This window comes from Mya arenaria, chromosome 4 (assembly GCF_026914265.1).
Source record: "Mya arenaria isolate MELC-2E11 chromosome 4, ASM2691426v1".
In the NCBI taxonomy this organism is placed as follows: domain Eukaryota; kingdom Metazoa; phylum Mollusca; class Bivalvia; order Myida; family Myidae; genus Mya; species Mya arenaria.
Window position 1 is genome coordinate 42,330,790 of NC_069125.1, and position 21,671 is coordinate 42,352,460.

Here is a 21,671-nt window from a genome sequence, read left to right on the forward strand (position 1 = left end):
TAACAACAACAACAACCACAAGTACGGCTACAATATCACGAATTCCTCCTGTAACGACTACAACGTCGACGAAAATGGCACCACCAACTAAGCTAGCTTAACAAGCACGTTTCCGTCCACGAATACAACGATGACGACGATAATGCCTAAAGCTAGCGTAACAAACACTTTACCGGCGACGACAACAACGATAAGGACAATATCACCTGACGCTAGCGTAACCAACACTTTACCGTCCACGACTTCAACGATGACGACGATAACACCTGACGCTAGCGTAACCAACACTTTGCCGTCGACGACGACAACGATGACCACGATAACACCTGGCGCTAGTGTAACAAGAACTTTACCGTCCACGACTACAACGATGACCACGATAATGCCTAAAGCTAGCGAAACAAACACTTTACCGTCGACGACTACAACGATGAAGACGGTAATGCCTAAAGCTAGCGTAACCAACACTTTACCGTCGACGACTACAATGATGAAGACGATAATGCCTAAAGCTAGCATAACCAACACTTTACCGTCGACGACCACAACGATGAAGACGATAATGCCTAAAGCTAGCGTCACCAACACTTTACCGTCCACGACTACAACGATGAAGACGATAATGCCTAAAGCTAGCGTAACCAACACTTTACCGTCGACGACTACAACGATGAAGACGATAATGCCTAAAGCTAGCGTAACCAACACTTTACCGTCCACGACTACAACGATGACCACGATAACACCTGACGCTAGCGTAACAAGCATTTTACCATTCACGACAACAACGATGACGACGATAACACCTGATGCTAGCGTAACCAACACTTTACCGTCCACGACTACAACGATGACGACGATAATGCCTAAAGCAAGCGTAACAAACACTTTTCCGTCCACGACTACAACGATGATCACGATAACACCTGACGCTAGCGTTACAAACACTTTGCCGTCGACGACTACAACGATGACCACGATAACACCTGACGCTAGCGTAACAAGCACTTTACCGTCCACGACTATAACGATTAAGACGATAATGCCTAAAGCTAGCGAAACAAACACTTTACCGTCGACGACTACAACGATGAAGACGGTAATGCCTAAAGCTAGCGTAACCAACACTTTACCGTCGACGACTACAACGATGAAGACGATAATGCCTAAAGCTAGCGTCACCAACACTTTACCGTCGACGACTACAACGATGAAGACGATAATGCCTAAAGCTATCGAAACAAACACTTTACCGTCCGAGAATACAACGATGAAGACGATAATGCCTAAAGCTAGCGAAACAAACACTTTACCGTCGACGACTACATCGATGAAGACGATAATGCCTATAGCTAGCGAAACAAACACTTTACCGTCGACGACTACAACGATGATCACGATAACACCTGACGCTAGCGTTACAAACACTTTGCCGTCGACGACTACAACGATGACCACGATAACACCTGACGCTAGCGTAACAAGCACTTTACCGTCCACGACTATAACGATTAAGACGATAATGCCTAAAGCTAGCGAAACAAACACTTTACCGTCGACGACTACAACGATGAAGACGGTAATGCCTAAAACTAGCGTAACCAACACTTTACCGTCGACGACTACAACGATGAATACGATAATGCCTAAAGCTAGCGTCACCAACACTTTACCGTCGACGACTACAACGATGAAGACGATAATGCCTAAAGCTATCGAAACAAACACTTTACCGTCCGAGAATACAACGATGAAGACGATAATGCCTAAAGCTAGCGAAACAAACACTTTACCGTCGACGACTACATCGGTAAAGACGATAATGCCTATAGCTAGCGAAACAAACACTTTACCGTCGACGACTACAACGATTAAGACGATAATGCCTAAAGCTAGCGATACAAACACTTTACCGTCGACGTCTACAACGATGTCCACGATAACACCTGAAGCTAGCGTTAAGAATACTTCACCGTCGACGACTAAAACGATGACGACGATAACAACCGACGCTAACGTAACAAGCACTTTACCTCCCACGATTACAACGATGACGACAATAATGCTTAAAGCTAGTGTAACAGACCCGTTCCCGTCGATAGCACCTGAAGCTAGCGTACCAAGCACTTTACCGTCCACGACTACAACGATGACGACATTAACACCTGACGCTAGCGTAACCAACACTTTACCGGCGACGACAACAACGATAAGGACAATATCACCTGACGCTAGCGTAACCAACACTTTACCTTCGACGACTACAACGATGAGGACAATATCACCTGACGCTAGCGTAACCAACACTTTACTGTTCACGACTACAACGATGAGGACAATATCACCTGACGCTAGCGTAACAAGCACTTTACCGTCCACGACTACAAACATGAGTACAATATCACCTGACGCTAGCGTAACCAACACTTTACTATTCACGACTACAACGATGAGGACAATATCACCTGACGCTAGCGTAACCAACACTTTACCGTCCACGACTACAACGATGAGGACAATATCACCTGACGCTAGCGTAACCAACACTTTACCGTCCACGACTACAAACATGAGGACAATATCACCTGACGCTAGCGTAACAAGCACTTTACCGTCGCCGACTACATCTAGAACGACGATAACACCTAAAGCTAACGTAGCAATTAATTTCCCTTCGGCGATTGCCACGAATACGTCGTCATCTCATAAAGGTAGCGATACGAACACTTTCCCGTCAACGGTTACAACAACATCAAAATCAGCAAAGGCTAGCCCAACAACAACCGCCCAATCCATGGTAACAAGAAAGGCTTCGACAGCACGCAGAATGGATACAGGTTCTGTCGATCAGGGCAAGAGAGTGGTGTTCGGCGAGAAGATTAGTGAACTATCCTTGATGATCTTGAACTGGCGTTGGGCTGAAGATGGATCACCGAACTGATTTTTAGAAATGACAATTACACTAACGACGATGTGTAACATTTTCACAAAGATGGTTAGCATTTACAAAAACAAAGATGTTGTGTTTTATTGTACTATTTGTATTTTTGGATATACAAATAAAATACAAGTACAAACTTATAAATAATAATGTTGTTTTGTCCCAAATACGGTATTACCGTGGAAATGCTGTAGAATCGGGCCGTTTGAGATATTGCCATAAGCTCGGTGTATATTTAAACACGTGTTATAATAATGCCAATACACGATGTATGCGTGTAGCAATTCTAAGAAGAAATTTCTGCCATCAACCACTCGTTAATATGTTGTAGTTTTTGCAAAAGAGAAACATAAAATAAACTGTCTAGACATGATGAACAAACTGACATGCAGTCAGCTTTTAAACAAACCATGAATACTTATACAATGACCACTACGGGGACAAGCCCAGAAGCCAAAACATGATACTTGGCAATTATTTAACATACTATGACTTCGTATTAATAAGATCAATATGGCATACAAAAGCGGAAACACATTGTTCATTGCGTCGTAAAAACCGGCCAACCGGGTCAATTACGTAATCCTGATATTAACAAGTCAATTGCGTAGTCTCGCTAATACCCAGTCAATTGCGTAGTCTCGCTAATACCCAGTCAATTGCGTAGTCTCGCTAATACCCAGTCAATTGCGTAGTCTCCCTAATACCAAGTCAATTGCGTAGTCTCGCTAATACCCAGTCAATTTCGTAGTCTCGCTAATACCAAGTCAATTGCGTAGTCTCGCTAATACCAAGTCAATTGCAAGTTTCGCTTATACCCAGTCAATTGCGTAGTCTCGCTAATACCCAGTCAATTGCAAGTTTCGCTTATACCCAGTCAATTGCGTAGTCTTGCTAATACCCAGTCAATTGGGTAGTCTCGCTAATACCCAGTCAATTGCGTAGTCTCGCTAATACCCAGTCAATTGCGTAGTCTCGCTAATACCAAGTCAATTGCGTAGTCTCGCTAATACCAAGTCAATTGCAAGTTTCGCTTATACCCAGTCAATTGCGTAGTCTCGCTAATACCCAGTCAATTGCAAGTTTCGCTTATACCCAGTCAATTGCGTAGTCTCGCTAATACCCAGTCAATTGGGTAGTCTCGCTAATACCAAGTCAATTGCAAGTTTCGCTTATACCCAGTCAATTGCGTAGTCTCGCTTATACCCAGTCAATTGCGTAGTCTCGCTAATACCCAGTCAATTGCGTAGTCTTGCTAATACCCAGTCAATTGCGTTGTCTCGCTAATACCCAGTCAATTGCAAGTTTCGCTAATACCCAGTCTGATAAAAAAAACATAAAGAAAAATGTATTTTAGCAAGAATTATTCCGTTTTAATGGTTTAGTAAAGAGGAATCAATAACATTGGCGAAGACATGAGCGTGAACACTAAGTAAAGTCAAAACAGGACATAATTTAAAAAAAGATAAACGACCATCAATTTGTTAACAAGATCATAAAAAGTGCATGAAAAAGCAGTATGAACTTTACATGTGCATATTGTTTTATTTAAATATCAAAAATATTTTTTAAGTATTGACGTGTTCGAAAAAGAAAAGTTTTGACACAAATTTGTTAATTAATATAATATTAATGGCAGAGTAATATTTTTGCTAAACATTAGCATGATTACTCAGAGTAGGTATGTACCCAGTTTTATTTCAATATATGTATAGTACCATTTACAGCACTCACAATGACATTAATCCGACTTATCAGAATGATGTAAGGCATTGAGGTTATGTTGTTTGGACTCTATGGTGTCAGAATGATATTTGTAGGATCAACAACAGCTAATTAATAAACATGTACGTACCTTTCAGTTTATGTTTAAAGAGTTTTGGTTGAGCAGAAGCTGGGACCAAGAACCAAGAACAATAATAATCCTTCTTCAAGGCAGAAGTAACTATGCCGAACAGGAAAACAGATAAATATTTATAATATCGCGGTCGGTGAAAATAAACAATCCGTAATTTTGTCAGCAATTAACAGTTATACTGTTTCCGACCAACTTCATTAGACGCGGCCCGAAGTTGTCATAGTTGAATGAACAGGCAACCATTATAGAATAAGTTTTAGTTCCTGAAATGGTTGCTGTTGTTTTTCAGAGTTTTGCACCAGTCAATTGTAACCACGCCCCCCCAGGTCCGGGGGTATACTGGGGATAGCCGGGAAAATGGGCCGTGTTTTTACCTTTCAGGTGGGCCCGCTGTGTCGGGTGAATGCGGTGGTTTTGTCTTCGCTTTAAATATAGCGGGGAATGGGCCTTACCTAGGGTCCCTGGGGTGCGGGGGCATTTGGTGGGGATTTTACCATCGGTTCGTCCCCGCAGGGCGGAGATTTTAGCCGGTAATTGCTGGACCGAAAGTCAAAGTCCCCGCTATTCCCCGGACCTGGCGGACTGGTGCATTATATTTAAGGTGGTTAATCTCAGAGAGAGGCTGGGACTATTGGTCAATCCCAGATAGAGTGTAACCCAAACACTTAATTGTTTGTATGTGAGAACACAGTGACTTTGAAATTATACGATTCTGTTTTGGATTTGTGAAAAAAATATTATTTTTGTTTTGGAATTTCGTTTAAAGTAGGGAATTTCAGAGGCTTGTTTTGGGAAGAACAAACAGGGTCCATGTTTTCTATAAAGAATTTGACAATGTCTTCCGATTAGAAGCATACGTCACACCTCTGGATACTACGATGGAGCTATAAGTTTCTATTTACGATAAATTACTGAAAACGTTGAAAAGATAAAAGTGCCTCTCGTAGGCTCGCCTACTTAACTAGTAACCAACCAGAACGGTTCACTTCCTTGATTTCTTCTACATTTTTCATTAAATACAATATTTGATTGGTGTACAATCTAAATAATTTGTCTGAACATCTAGGTCAAAACTGAGGTTAAACAGCTATCGCCGAAAAATAATATGGCACTTGACCCAATATTAGTTCTGACTAGATCACGGAATGACGTGCATTTCAACTCGAAATATTCATGAATATTGTTGATCGTTTTATTGTTTGTATTGTGTCGAGGGTCCCATAAAAAATAAATGAACATGTAGGATAGAGTAAATTTATGATATGTTAAATGTATCATTGTCATTAGTGTTCCAATTTTACGTTTAAAGGTTCAAGCGTTATTGTGACTTCAATTGATAAAATGTTTCCGCTTTCAGGCTGTAAAGTTTTCTTGAAATGAAGTATTTTTTTAACAATTCTTGATGTCATTAACTGGGGTATGAACGCAATTGGGCTGGTCCTTCGGACTCAACACATTTTAAGCAGCCCAACTGCGTTCATACCCCGATAATGACATCAACCCCACAATTCATTCTTAATTTAAAACATGAATACACGTGAAAGGAGGTCATAATATTTTCGAAACAGATACTCAGAATATAATGCTTATTTAACTAAGGAATTTATAAATACTCATTATAAAGACATATATTACATGCATGAAAGAAAATATGAATACTGTTGCAAAATATTATTTACAAACATATTATACAATTCATAAAATCTTAGTAATTTTAATAATAACGTATGTGCGAATGCCTTTAAAAGTGATTGTATGCATTCAAGTATCTGATCTTAAAAGCCTTGATACACAAAATAACTAATCTTATTAACAGAGTCACTTATGAATATCGAAATCAGAACTAGGCTATCAGTCCAAATAAACAGTCAGCATTGTTCACTAATGCATTGACAAAATATTTAAGCCGTTTGAATGCCGTTTGAAGTGGACTGATTTGCAAAGTAAACGTAATATCAAACGTTGTATAGATGTTAGTACGCCCCAATTGTATGCCTTATTAGATAACATCTTGAACAAATATGATAAGTTCAGGCTAGCATAAACCAGTTCATCCCTAATTATGTACACGTTTTGTATGAAAATAAGTCGAGTCGGACAGAATCGCATTCCTTTTTATTTATTTTTTTATTTTTTTTATTTATTTCTTCTACTAACGTTGGGTATAGTTCCATATGATAGTAATATGGAGTGGCACTGAGAAGGTTCGTGCTGTAGATATTGACTGATGTATACATGTAAATTGAGGTTTAGTAATGCAAAAAGAAAAAGGATTTTTTTTTTATCATTTTATTATTTTGCCCCTTTGTTTAGGCATTTTCTGATTTATGAATTATCTTGCTTCTTTAACCAAAAGGTCACTGTATAAAAGGGTCCGACCGAAAAGAATAATTGTGACTTTGCTAGTTTCTGCAAATCATGATTGAAGAAAAATTCTGTGTTAAAAGAGCATAATGAATGGGTTGATACACACAATGCTAAAACTCTTCGTCCAAGTTCCCGAAGTGCAATATATATTATGTTGCACGGTCCAGATATGAACTATACAATGTGTGATGTCACTTTTTCAAAGAACCACAACAGTTTGAAAAAGAAATATAGCGCCACCCTATCGTTGTTTGTGCGTTAGTGTGTGTGTTTGTGTGTGTGTGTGCGTGCGTGCGTGCGTGTGTGTGTGTGTGTGTGCATGCGTATCTGCGTGCGTGTCAATATATCTTAACATCATGCCTTTCGAAATAAAACAAGAATGCATCCTTTCAACCTTTGATACTTCACTTATCTCGAGAAGATTGTAGTTCAAATGCATCAATCGGATTTGTTTGTACGACGATGGTGACAGAAGTGGACCGATACGAACGTTTTATAAACATAATACATGTTCTATCTTCTTCAACAAGTTATCTGAAGTTCTCAAGGGTTTGCAAAAACTAAAGCCTCCTGCAAAGGTGTCACACAGGCTGTTTAACAATTTATTTTCTCAAGATGTTCGTGTTACTTTATCTTTACAGTTTTCAAGAAGTTGTCGACGTAAGTTCATGTTTTCATTATCCGCAAGACCAAATTAACAACGCACATTTCTTACGAGCGCGTGTTCGAATTCATATGTGTGAGTTATTTTACCATCCATTTCAAAACTAAAAACCTTATAACTGAGTTGAGGCGAAGTTTATTTTTGATTAAAATGCAAGTCAAACTTAAACTGTCATTTGTGACACTCAATATTCAACTGAAAAACCTGATCATTCGCAATTTTGTCCTAACCTCGGTGATAAGATGGTCACATCATATGTTTTTTTTTTATCAACAAATAACCAATGTTTTTGGATGTTTGTTTTTTTGTAATTGACAAAATCAGTTTGGGGACTTTCATACATTTCATAGGACAATAAATATTAATTGTGTGCATAATATAAAACTTTTCTTCAAACAATGGTTAATTATGATCTGAAATTAAATTACATTGTTCAGAAATAGTTAAAGGTATGGCGGAAATTAATATATAATAAAACAAAAGTTTCCTGTATAACTATTGAACTATGGTACTAGAATTTGAAAATAAAGATATCAAATACCGGAATTAGCTAATAATAACCAAGGATGAAGTGGTGATATCAATACATATCAGAGAAACAAACATCATATCAACATTTGTCCCATGACGTGCCAATTTGACAAATGATCTCTTAATATGTTGAATACTTTTACCATTTCATAACTATATTCATCATAACAAATGATTTCCTTATTGAAAGATTGTTATGTGAATAAAACAAGGAAATGTGGATTAATATTCTAGTTGTTCTTGTATTGTTTAATTTATCAGGTTCGTCAATGATGACACAAATAGATTTATTAATCATAACGTTCATCATAAAGGATTTCGTAAATGATATATACGCTTAATTGGCTTAATAATTTTTCAAACAAAGACAAAAGAGAAACTGCAATTTGTTTTCTGACTGCTGTTTAGCAATCTCAAAATTCCAACCTGTTCATATTAACTTATTTCTTGATTGTATGCTATTGGATCTTGGATTATATCTTGATCAGATGCTATTGGTAACATGCATCTTGATTTCATGCTATTGGTAACATGCATCTTGATTTCATGCTATTGGTAACATGCATCTTGATTTGATGTTATTGGTAACATGCATCTTGATTTCATGCTATTGGTAACATGCGTCTTGATTTGATGTTATTGGTAACATGTATCTTGATTTCATGCTATTGGTAACATGCATCTTGATTTCATGCTATTAGTAACATATATCTTGATTTGATGTTATTGGTAACATATATCTTGATCTGATGCTATTGGTAACATACATTTTGATCTGATGTTATTGGTAACATGTATCTTGATTTCATGTTATTGGTAACATATATCTTGATTTGATGTTATTGGTACATATATCTTGATCTGATGCTATTGGAAACATATATCTTGATCTGATGCTATTGGTAACATGCATCTTGATTTCATGCTGTTGGTAACATGCATTTTGATTTCATGCTATTGGTAACATACATCTTGTTTTCATGCTATTGGCAACATGCATCTTGATTTCATGCTATTGGTAACATGCATCTTGATTTCATGCTATTGGTAAAATGCATCTTGATTTCATGCTATTGGTAACATTCATCTTGATGTTATGCTTTTGGTAACATGTACCTTGATTTGATGTCCTTGTAAAAGGTATCTTGATTTGATGTTATTGGTAACATGTATGTATATTTAATGATATTGGTAACATGCACCCTAATAAGATGCTATTGGGAACATGTTTTCATAATTGCTTTATCAAAGTCCTTTGTATTCAAAAAGACAGGAAAAATATCTACTATTTGTAAACTTTCGTTGAAAAGACGAACTTTTAGAAAATAAGCAGAAATTACAATAAAATTTAGCTTCGAAGAACATACCTCACGCCAATGATGTATTAAATGTTTGTTCCACGCAGGTTATGTCCGGTCTGTGACCTACCCGACACCCTCATGCTACAAGAAGGTCAGTTTTTAAACCATGCATTAACGTAATTCGATGACAATTTACATTAAAAAGAAATAACTGAATACATACAAATAAAAGGAATTGAAAATTTGGCTTTACAAGCGTCGAATTCTAGGTACTTCCTCATCATCTGAATTAACCAGTTTCATATTGATCATTGACATTTGTAAAGAAGTAGTTAATAAGAAGAAGTGGTGGATAAAATGATAAGTAATACTATATCGTTGTTTTAAGGAGGCCCGTATTGGGTCTTGCACTGATAAGTACGCAGCTATACCGAACCACCTCAACTGCCGCTTCCCACCATCGGGACGACCCTTCAATGTGTCTGGTAAGTTCGGGCTTTGCATTGCATGCCTACAACAACGGTTTATTTGTCAAAGCACAAGTCTTTGATCAAGTAGATTTTATTTGCTATTTGTAACAGTATTACTACGTACTAGGTTAAAACACAACTATATTCTGTCTTTTTCCTTATTGTTAACTCGTTTTGTTTCATGACAGATGAGGATACAATCATTCATATCCACAACAATCTGAGATCAAGTGTCAGTCCACCCGCCGCCGACATGCTCGAACTGGTAAGCTCAATCTTTAAAGTAACATTACAAAACGATTTGTTAAGCAAGTTTTCTCAATTGGACGACCAGGAAAATACGGTGTTCCGTTAAGGTTATCGTGTCATCGCCTTTATGCGAATGAGCAAGACGCAAAAGCGACGGCGAAGACACGAAAAGACGATGGCTAAGAAGCGAAGGTACGAAGGTGAAGGAGCGAAGGTAACTAAGCTCATTCGCCTTTGTCAGTTTGCTCCGTTGCCTTCGCCTTCGTTCTTGCAAATATGTATGTTTCTCTCTCTATAATTGAAGCCATTGCTTATTCTAATTCTTAGTAATAGTATGAACAAGTTGTCTTTACTTATAAACTATAAACAAAGCAATCCAAATACATTGTGCTCTAGGGGTATAACAGTGGTCTCCAGCGCATGGCGGCCAGGTGGGTGCGACTCTGTACCGTGGAGAGCACGTGGTTTGAGAGGTCAACTCCTGGTGAGTTCAAATGTATAAATATATTTATTATTCAATTTGAGTAGAATATTTTTTAAATGTGTTAAAAATGTGTTGGTTTCTTTTTTCTTTTCTTTTTTTGCATTATCTTTGTTCAAGATATCATTTTAAATACTTAAGAGCAATACAAACCTGATAAGTAAACAGGTATTTATCGATGTCAAACCAATTTGCTGGCACATAACCCTAAAATGTGTTTCTTTGCAGGAGCCTTTTTGAGTGGCCAAAACATTTTTATGAGTCCAACAAATGTATCCTGGACGGAGGTTCTTGACGTTTGGAAGGCCGAAGGAAAAGCATTCCATTACAAAGGTACCGGAAACAAAATCAGCATGGTCGGCAATTATACACAGGTATAGACTCGCGTTATCTTATTTCCTCAATCAGTGTGTGTATACCACTTGATGAATTGCGTCATAAATGCTACGTCGGAAGGCAATATTTTGCTTCGGATGAAGACTTTAAACAAGGATAACTTCACTATTTCTTCACCATTTTAAATGAAATATAGCGCAGTCTACGCCGCTTACGGAGTCCCTCCTTTGGTATTTTACCAGAGTTTGATTGAGAGTGTAGTTTCTTTAAACACTTCGACAAACCTTTTTACAATACGACCGTCTGACGGAGCACTGTCAAAACAAGATTTTGGAAACAGGTTTATGGAAGTGTTTGATGAAACTAATGACTTTATCAAATTTCGGTAATAATACAAATGTGGGGCTCTTTAAGAGGCTTACACTGCCCTATTGTTTCATTAAAAATGGTGTTGTACAAGAAAAGTTATCTTTGATTTAAGTCTTCATTTTAAGCAAAATGTTGCCAGCCGACATATATGACATAATTTATCACGTGGTATACACACATTGTCAATTGTGTTATGTCTTTTTTAACAAGAATGTTATTGTCATTTGTAATTGACTCGTATAGTCAATCACATTTGCCTACCAATACACAATATTATTGTGTTTCCCTTACTGTGGAAATTATGTTTTTGGGGAATAAAAGTTGTGTTATTCATCCAAATGTTATCAAACGTCACCTCGCTTCAAATTGATGTTCTGAATTTAATTCAAAATGTTTAAAATATTATTGAAAGTACTTTTGATAAGGAATTTCCTTTCGTAAATCCAGCATCTACAGTAAATAGTAAAATGAAAGTCTCAAGACGTCTCTACCAAATGTCTCAAAACTTGGAGGCTATTCTGTTTAGATAATTTGACAAGTGATAAAAAATATATTGCAATTTAATTTATTTTTTGTAAAAGAATATTGACACCTCTATCTCTACCAAATCAAAATTTCAAAACGTTCATGAATAACACTAACACTGACATTTCAGATAACCCAACATACATATATTGTTTTTCTAATTTTGTTTTCAACAACAACGGAGTTATTCAGACAGGTCAAGACTTTGGTTCTGCAGTAAGTGCATTAATAAAAGGAAGTATCGGAATGTGTATGCTTAATTAATGTCTTGTTATATAATTGTTTCACGCTGCAAGATGATTTGGGCATCCACAGCTGGTGTTGGTTGTGCCGTGAGCCACTGTAGCCATCAGGGATTCTACTTGTACATGTGCCTCTATGCTCCAATGTAAGCTGACTATATTTACACTGTATTTCCATAAAATGATATTCCTTTGTATTACATTGGACACTACATATATATTACATAGTCGTAGAACAGACAAGAATGGTAAAAAAATTGGTGGCGTTGTTTCTGTGTGAATTTTGTAAATGACCGTGCCTCCTTGTGACTCTGTTTTTTTTCCAAATCACATCAAGTTTATAACGCGATAAAATAGGAAAAACCTAAGACGTAGCATATAATGACCTCAGAAAAAAACCAGTGCTAATTTTGTTTAGAAGTATCAAAGATCCAATCTAAAAACCAAGAAAACGTTTTGTTTTCTGTTTGCAGGATGGACCCAGCCCAAGTGGACACTCCGTACAAGGAGTCTATGTCCGGTTCCTCCTGCGACGATTGCAACACTAGATGTAACAAAACCACTCATATGTGCGGTAAGCAAATGCTGCAATTACCATTCTTTGAATGTATACAATCATTAAAATAGAATGAGCTTTAATACAGTGGAGATCAGTAGAATACCTTCGCGGTTGTCCATAAGACCCTTGTGTTTAAAAACTCATTTGAGGAGGCTCTGAAATATTTCTTATCAACACCTTCTTTATCTGATTATGATGGCTCTTTCTTTCGTATCTTATTTATCCAATATAACCCCTTTTATTATTACCGGACAGATTGCTTTGGTGTAACGTGCCTGGGCGGATCAACACTGAACCTGACCACGTGTATGTGCGACTGTATCAACTCTATGAAAGCTCCGCACATGTACAATGGCACTATTTGTGATCGTGAGTTTTGTTTATGTTTTTGACAATTGACACGCTGAACAAATCTGCTAGAGGGCAACCAAATCGCAAGCGTTAGCCGCAAACACAGAGCTGATATAAGTAGTGCAAGAAATACGTATGCAATAATTATGTGAAAACTACAGGGAGAAGCTAAGGGGACAAAAATCAAGTATAAATACTGTTTAGAGTCACAAGACATTGAACTTGAGACACAAAACGTAAACACGGGATTACCTCCTTGGAATGGTCAGTGCAACACCAGTTTACTGAAACACGAAGTAGTTTTTGTTTTGGGTTTGACAAAATTATTTAAACACTAAGCAGATATAAAACCCAACAAGTGTTTGCTTAATAAGTTAAGGTTGCTACATTTTTGCTGCAGTTTTAAAATGGCTATAAACATTTATGTTTTGAAGTGACCTGCAGTGACCCAAATGGAGACGATCCAACCTGCGGAAGTCCACCATTCACCAATGACTCGTGTGACACCAACATGAAAACAATGTTTCACTGTCCGTACATGTGCTACGTCTGTCCTTGTAAGTTAACACGCCATACACTGACGAAACTATTGAGAAATGATACCGTTTTGTTACATAAAGGGACACAAGTCATATATATGAAGCTCATTTCATTAAACATGTTCTTGCAATTAGTCTTTTTCAAGTATTTTTTCTAATTCTTTAGTAAAGCTAAAATAAGTATTTGACTTCATTTTCAGACGCGGGTGTAAACTATCATATCGGCACTGAACTTTTACCCTGGGAAAAGGGCTTGCCAAAATGCACCACAACTACGACTACGACCACCACGACAACAGCACCACCAGCAACAACAACAAACACTATCACAACACCAAAACCAAGCGGTACAACTGTGAAAGGTCATAGTCCCTATGAAAGAAATGGGGTTCGAAATGTTTCGTGGGACGCTGTATTTACTCTGATATTCACTTTTGTTACCTGCACTTTGACCCTCACAAAATACTAGAAATATAATAAATAATAACTGCCTGTTATTAATGATGTTTTTTTATTATTTACAAAATATTGTTAAGATTAAATTAGTAGAATTTTATTGATAATAAAAATGTTTGCTTTGTTTTTAGTTGTAACTTCTATTTTATTACCATGAAAAAAAGCTATCTAAAAGGTGTTTAAGCCAGATAATTTGGACATGTGAAGATGTTTTAGTCTAATAGATAATTAAGCTAGTTAAATGCGCGTACTGAATTTTTCTGCATTTTCTACCCACATTCTGTGTATCAAATCATGTTCAACAATTTTGAAACTCTGCCCAAACTAGCTGAATGTGCTTGGATATATGTTCGTTTATAACTTAACGTAGATTATCTTCTTTTTTCGTTAGGCCATACAATTGTTTTTATGTTTAACGTCAACCCTAAGTTCGAAAAACCATCTAGCTATCCTGAAAACACCCGAAACACCCCGAATACTGAATGAGTTGCAATCTATGTTGAATATAAACACTAGAGTCTCATTAATCCATTGATTCTGTACCATTCTCAACTGATATTGACTACAAGAGGAGTTCAAACAAAACTTGTATCTGAGTGTGTTGATCATGGGAATCACACAGAATTCACCGTTTTATGATATAAAATACCACGAATACTAGTAGAACGTATGAAGTATGCTGTCTATACTTGTGTTCTTTAGGCAGAGTTATAGTAAAAGGAAATTTAAACTACCCGACAAGAGCCCAAAACCTATCATTTTGCGGACGATAAACATAGAAACAATTTGTTATTGCCGCAGAAAGTATAACTTATCAGCATCAAAAAAATTGTTAACCTCATATATTCCGAACGGAATTATGACTTTTTTATCGGTTTAAAAACTTGAAATTTAGACCTTGTTCATGTGATAATTTATCTTGAGTGTCTTACTCCTGTCTTTGTGAAAGGCATGTTAACATCATTCCGCTCATTCGCGAATAGGCTTTTACAAACAAATTGTTGCAATAACAGTCCAAACTAAGCCCTACATTTACTCCATCACTTAGAAAATTACAATGGGGTGAGCTTATCAAATTTTCATTCTTAAAACCTATTGATATAATTTGTGAAGTACCCATTTTACTAGACAAGCCTTTAATTCAGGTCTGAATTAATCATCTTAAAAGTCATTTGTAGTATTTACTTATCTGACTCGGAACGTGTCAATATATTTCATATTGCCGAATTGTCACGTTTTGTTAACCATGTTCAATAACAATAAAACATTTCGATTACCAAAGGCCTTATATTGGTAAAGTTCAAAGTGACGGCTTCATTTCGCTCAGACTCGAATAACTATCCCGTAGACTTTGTTGGATTTTGTGTTTGGAAAAGATGTGGATCATTTTTGCTTTAGGAATATGTATATTCCCAGGTGTGTATTTGAAAACATTACCTAATAAAGTTCATTGAACTGAAAGGAGTATTTGCTCCTCATTTTATATTCTTAATTAAAACTGCATATTGCAAATTATTTTATTCAAGCTAAGAGTAAGTTATTAACAACCTTAACAAAAATCCTGCTAGTATTTTTTGTGTTCCCTTATCCCTTGGAGTATCGTCTGGAAGGAAAATGCAGACGATTGTTTGCATCATAATACTTAAATCGACTCTTTTTAATCTAATTTTTGGAAATTGTATTGTTTGTATCTAAAAAAAAGTATATTCTGTTTCTTCATTAGGACATCCGATCAGTCAAAACCGCATTTTTGGGAGCTTAAAATCACAAATTAAGGTTTAAAAAGACAAGCTTACTTTGTAAAAAGAAGTGGTAACAGAATCTTAATAAATAGCGGTATATTGTCTGATGTCTAGCTGATCCGAACTAGAAGAATTTAGATTAAAACACATGTTAGTGCCATGGTGGCAAGGCGTCAAAATTTATCGGGAAGCGCCGCAGATTCCGTTATTTTATTAATTCTATTTAATATTTGTTTCATATCAAATACGTCATTCAGTTTAAAATAAAATGTAAAAGAAATTAGTAAAACTCAACATGTTGAAGGAAATAGTTCGACAAGTGTGACTTATTAAATAATATAAATAGTTATCGTTCCGTGCATGCTGTGAAATCATAGTTCATCAAAGTATGGTCAATTTACGGCTGAACGTATGGAAAATTCATGTCGCTATTTTGGCCTTCGTTTATTTTTATTTGGACTAGTGGGCTTGTCCCTGTAGTTCTCATTATTATATTCATGGCAATGAAATATCATGACTAGGGTCATGAATCAACCAATAGCCATTTTTAAACAAATTGAAATTCTGGTATTGACATATCAATGATATGCAAAAATACCTAAATTGACAACAAATATCATGTCGTTTGTCAAGTTAAGGCATTTAAATATATTTTGCCTCATGTACGCTGACATTTAGTTTATTAATGCGTTTTCAAAATGGCGTCATTGATCCATTAACTCAATGTAAAATAGAAGAAAATAAAATGGGTTAGATAACATCATTATAATACATTGCTGGGTACAGGTTTCATAGTTAAGAAATACCCTACACATATCTGAATTTATTTTTAACATTTTCCGAAGAATTGGTCAGTTGGCCGGAAATTAAAATCACATTACTAACTGACCGAATTGGCACCCTGTTATCAGGTCGATCTGTATACACGTGACAGATAAATATGAACGGAAGAAAAAGGTGACGAACAAGAACTTTACGTGATAATCAAACGGAATACTGCCAGTAATAATGTAACTGTTTATATGTGACATGTGTGGTTCATAAGATAGATTAAACACAATTCACCATGTATCCCTGAAGGTTTTACATACTGTGGACTTCGGTATTTGTGTATTCGTGATCGATCTAGTTTTACAGTATGGATAAGTAAATACTAGGTTTAAACGTCTTTTGTTTAGAAAAAGATAGTCATGGTTTTGTTAAGAGTCCAATTTTGACGATATACAGAAAATAAAGTGGGCGAACCTCGGTCGAAGCAAGCTCTTTTTTGTAGATAGTCAAAATTTGACTCTAACTTATATTGTCCTTGTTGGTGCATTTGTCAGAATCGATCTATATCATTTAAATGAACAGAATATAGAAAATCCTCCATATTCATTGCCCAATACAAAAAAAGCAGACACCATGTTTATGCTTCCTTTTACTACTGACACTGGTTTAACAAGTAGACTGACTTAAATATACTCTATGAGCCTTTTTTGGATACATTCGTCAGAATCGATTTACGTAAACTAAATCAACAGAAATTTGAGAGACCCTCGATTTTCATTGGCACATATAAGAAAGCAAACACTTACGACACAGTCTGGAAATAAGTGCAGAGGTTTAACATCTATTTATTAAAGAATATTTCAATTACACTGAGCGTTAGAACAACAGCATTCACCCAGGGACATGGTCTTTCATAAGTTCAGTCCAATTTTTCTAAAATATTTGTGAATTAGAAATCAAATTCGTCAAAAGCTTTAAGACCTAAGGTTGTTTTTTTTCTCTCCAAAATTGAATATAAATATATAAAGAAATACAAATAACAAGCGGTTATACAGTATAATTACCCGCGCTATTGACTATATGTAACACTATTTAGTAACTTTAGGGTGTGAGAAGTCTATATTTCCAATGAACTGATACATTCTGACTACGTGTATTTACATTATATTTTCAGATACAATACTTGGCGTGAAGTATCCAGAACCGACATGCTACAAGAAGGTGAAACAATAAAAAGTTTTACTTGAACAAAATGGGAAAATCCAATAAAATAATTTTTGATGAAACATATCTCCCTATGCAAGAAACGGATTTGAGAATGTGATAATATGGCATCCTAAAACGGCATAAGACGACTTGGATTATATTTAAAGTGTAAAAGTATTAGTTTAGCTGTTGTCGGACTGTATCGATCAACTTCTATAAAATGTCATACCTTTGGGCCTAAATTTAACAAAACCTTATAATGTGCTTATCGTTGTTGTTTTTGATAAATAAGTCATTAACTTTACGTTTTTAAAATTTGTCAACACGGACTCATGTCAGACCGCCGGGTTTTTTAAAAAGTTGTGTTCATGAACCACAATAAGATGTTTCTCGACTGCATTATTCGTGTTATTTTCATGCCATCAATCACTGGCTGTAAATCGAGGAAAAACAACCAATACTATTGGCACGTTCGTCGATGTCTGAGAAGTTAATGTGAATTAGATATATGTCCCCAATGTCATTTAATGACTAAATAAGTTTTGATTTTTAATAGTTAAAACATGTTCTATATATATGCAAATTTAACGAATCTAACAAATCCAACGTGTGGATATACAAAATAATTTTCGCAGTCGAATTCAAGTTTCAGTTGTATTAGAATTTTGGATTCACTTTTTAAAAGAACACAAAATATTGACTGCATTCGGTACAAATAATCAAGAGAACGTTCTATAAGTAAACAAGTGAAAGGAATGGGCATCGTTGAACTGCGTTTGTTTTGTTTTTCAATTTCAGACGAACACATTTGGTTCATGTATAGACAAGTATGTTGCAATGCCAGGGCACATAAACTGCAGATTCCCATCGTCTGGACGTCCCGACAATGCTTCAGGTACTTTATTAAAGCCCAATCTGCAAGTTACCGGGATTTGTCATATATATCATTAAGAAGAAAATAACAAGTTTATTTAAATCTTTAAAAAATAAATCTATTTAGCATGTTTAATTTACCGACAACAATCCTTATAAACAATTGAATTTTGACTTTAACTTTAATGTTACAGTTATGAATTACGTATGGTATGTATTTCAATATTATAAAAACATCTGTATGATTATTTCAAAACTTCCATCGCTTTGATCCTTCATTTTGTTTCAGCTCTTTGATCCAGTCAGTGAATTATTGTACAAAAATAGCAAAGGATTAATTGTAAATTATTTCAAATCACCCTTACGAACAAAAAACCAGGTGAATAAGTTCGTGTTATTTTATTCAGCTTTTGCTTACATTCAACAGGCGAATAACTTGACTAAAACATTTCATGACAATCAACATTTCAAAACATTTTTTATTCAGTCATTGACAACTCTCACAAATAGAGTCAGTTTACAAACAAAAACCTAAGTGGCAACCTTCAATTTCTTATTCTTTAACTTCATCTTTTTATCAATATAATCAGTATATCTACATGTTATTAATTACTTGAAAGTGTATGCTATTCAGTGGAAACGTATACACACAAAGGGCAACATTTGAAATAAGTTTCAGAACGTTCATGTGCCATTATAGATTATTACACACTAACTTAAGTTACATGTCTTAAGGCGATTAAGCTGTAGTTTTTCACTCCAGAAATGCACTGAAATTTTGAAGCCCAGTATTTTCTTATTTAGCATGCTGTCAATTTGTGGTAAGGTCCTGTGATCTATTTTAAAGTACTAGCATGCTGTATTATATATTACGAAGTGTATATTAAGTGTGTTTAAACCTGATTAAACAACAATCAGTCTTATGACCTGGAAAGAGTTAGGTGCTGTGAGTATTGGACTTGGTGGTAGGGTAAAGGCAGTTTGAGACGAGAGATGTTGGCGTCGTAGCACAGAACCTTTGTCAGAGAATGAGACTGAAGCCTAGGCTGCTGATAATATCATGCGGTCAGACAACACTGGTGTTAGAAGACATCCTGTTGAAAGTAAAGAATGTTGAATAAAAGAAAATGCACCTTATTACCTTTCTACTGTGTTTATTTTTCCAGAAAAAAATGGAAGAATTAGTGACGGATAGGACAGTTTAATGGACGTTTTTTTTCTATTGTATGAATTTGTAAAATACTAAATGGTGTGTGCAATAAAATTATTTTTACTTAAAGTCATCAACCAAGTATTTTTAACTATATTTCAAATGATGCAGTTACGCGTGAAAAAGAAGTTCGTCTCTAAAATATTTTTAAAAAACTCAAATTAAATACCTGCCTCCAGGTGGTGTTGAACACATGCATCCGGAATAGCCTCATTGTGTCAACCAAACCAGATCATGAACATAATGGTATTCATAGTATGTATATGTCCTTCGGATGATGAAAGCATGAAATCTAGTGCATATATTCATTATAAGAAGAGACAAATGAAGTTGTCAAGATGGTTCACTACTTTGTCACGTTGCCTAGGGAGATAGATTGGCATGTGTCCATGGCATAGAATGTTGTTTTTTATATAGTTATTTACGTATTATGTTTTCGACAAAGAGTCGATACAGGAGTTATTGAAGCCATAGAGCTGGTACTTGAACTTTTATTAAAGGCAGTATGCCCATACACATTGTAGGCAATTTTGGTAAAATAGGTCTTGTAGTAAATGGTAAAAAATGAGAGCGGACAAAGTGAGTTTGTCCAAATTCTCAACAATGACAAAGCTGGGTCCTTTTTTATCATTACTCTTTCGATAAGGTCAGTCAGTCCGTTTTGCCATTTCAATGCATTTTAAGTCGTGATGAGACCTACGGCGGGGTCAAGCCTTATTATAAGATCATGGGCACGAACAGTGCTTTATAATCTCAACAATCATTGGATGATGTCTGCAGTCGAAAACAAATGGACAAAGTGCCCAATACACTTTGAGCGAATTTTAGAGTTAATGTCTGAAAATTGGTATACGAATAGAAGAGCATATACCCAGTTAGGGACGGATTTTACTTTTTCAATATTCGGAACCGTTTTGAAACTACGAGTCTTCAAAATACACCACCGACGTCAATTTGAGACGTCTGTCATTTGTTTTGCGTTCCAGCTACAATAACCGATATTTGCATGAATCCCTCGTTTACCGCTATGAAATTTCAACTTCAAGTGCGTCTTGTGAAAACGTTTACGCACATATATTTTTCTATCTCTTGTTTTACGTTTTTTTATTTTAAATTCGTCTAAAACGTCATTTATTTTCGCGGGTAAAACGGCGTCGTGCTTCGCTGAAAAAAGTGCGCCTTTCTATATTTTTTTTTAAAAAACTGCTCGTTTAATTTTTATTTATATTTAAATACATGTATTCAATGTTTTATTACAAATTGCCTGATATTAAGAAAAGTGTACCTTACCGACTTTTTGCACAGTATCAAATAATTAAAATTGCATCTTGCGTTCAGACTTGTACATATTGCTTTCAGACATTTACATCTTGCTTTTTGACTTGTACATCTTGCCTTATTGCATCCATATTTCGTCATCCGAGCATCTTTAAGGTTAAAAGTTATATTTGTCATGTTGCTTGATGCTATATTCTATCACTTTATTTAAGTTAATACCGGATTTTTGATATTTGTAAACTTTAGTTGCTTGGTGCTTTTTACAATCACTGAGAAACTTCATATGCTCCCAATGACTGAAGAGCACATGTAAGCAAGCACTTTAACACATGCCACAAAGAAGAATGTAAAA